Consider the following 1,034-nt stretch of genomic DNA (forward strand, 5'->3'; position numbering starts at 1 on the left):
CAGCCCCGACGCCGCCCCGCCCTAGCGGCGAGGTGCAGGTCGTCACGGCGGACGGCGTGAGCCTCGCGTACCCCGGCACGTACGGCCTCCACGGGTGCGACCCGCACGACAGCGGGCTCGAGCCGTCCTGCAACTCGACCGGCTACCCCGTCCGGTGCGAGCACGAGTGGTGCTGCGTCGACCCGGCCGCGTGCAGCACCGAGTACAGCACGACGCCTACCCGGCCGGCGTCAGCCTCCACCGCCATCGTCATCGCCGCCACCGTGCGGACGGCGTGAGCCTCGCGTACCCCGGCACGTACGGCCTCCACGAGTGCGACCCGCACGACAGCGGGCTCGAGCCGCCCTGCAACTCGACCGGCTACCCCGTCCGGTGCGAGCACGAGTGGTGCTGCGTCGACCCGGCCGCGTGCAGCACCGAGTACAGCACGACCGCGTACGTGGTGGGCGCCGCCCTGCACTACTCGTACCGTGCGTGCGGCTTCAGCAACGAGTTCGAGAGCTGGTTCCACCAGCCGCCGCCGCCGCCGCTGCCGCCGCGCCCTCGCCGCCGCCCTCGCCGCCGCCCTCGCCCCCGCCGCCTTCCAGCAAGCCGCCGCTCTCGCCCTTGCCACCCCCCTCGCCTTCCGTTATCCCGCCGCTGTCCGCCACCGGTGACGCCGCCTTCCTCGCCGCCGCCCGCACGGCCGCCTTCGTCAGTACCGCCGCCGTCATCGCCGCCTCCGTCAGCGCCGCCACAGCCAGCACACCGCCGTCGTCATCGCCGCCACCGTCAGCGCCGCCACCGTCAGCGCCGCCAGTCCTCGACATCGACCCTCGACCGCCGTCATCACCGCTCCAGTCGACGCGGCGTTCGACCCGGCCATGTGTGCGTGAGAAGCCCTACGTGGCGCTCTTCGGGCTCGTCCGCATCGAGGACGGGCTCTCAGCTCACGAAGGGCGGCGGGCCGTGTCCGGAGAAGGTGCCGGCGGCCCTCGCCCCTCCCTTCCCCAACCCCCTCACCGCCGCCGGCGGTGGATGTCCCGGTTTGCGGG

The 1,034-nt window shown here is 74.3% G+C and overlaps 1 protein-coding gene across 1 annotated transcript in view; it reads left to right on the forward strand.

Moving 5' to 3' along the window:
• Nucleotides 1-38: 38 nt before the first annotated feature.
• The window catches only part of EMIHUDRAFT_471310 (hypothetical protein), a 7,016-nt gene continuing 6,020 nt past the window's right edge, over nucleotides 39-1,034 (forward strand). Inside the window, exons 1-3 of the mRNA XM_005756553.1 lie at nucleotides 39-154; nucleotides 235-504; nucleotides 588-961. The gene's annotated coding sequence lies outside the window, so the exon portion shown is untranslated. The remainder of the gene's footprint in view (nucleotides 155-234; nucleotides 505-587; nucleotides 962-1,034) is intronic.

Source organism: Emiliania huxleyi (genome assembly GCF_000372725.1).
Source record: "Emiliania huxleyi CCMP1516 unplaced genomic scaffold EMIHUscaffold_962, whole genome shotgun sequence".
Classification (NCBI taxonomy): domain Eukaryota; phylum Haptophyta; order Isochrysidales; family Noelaerhabdaceae; genus Emiliania; species Emiliania huxleyi.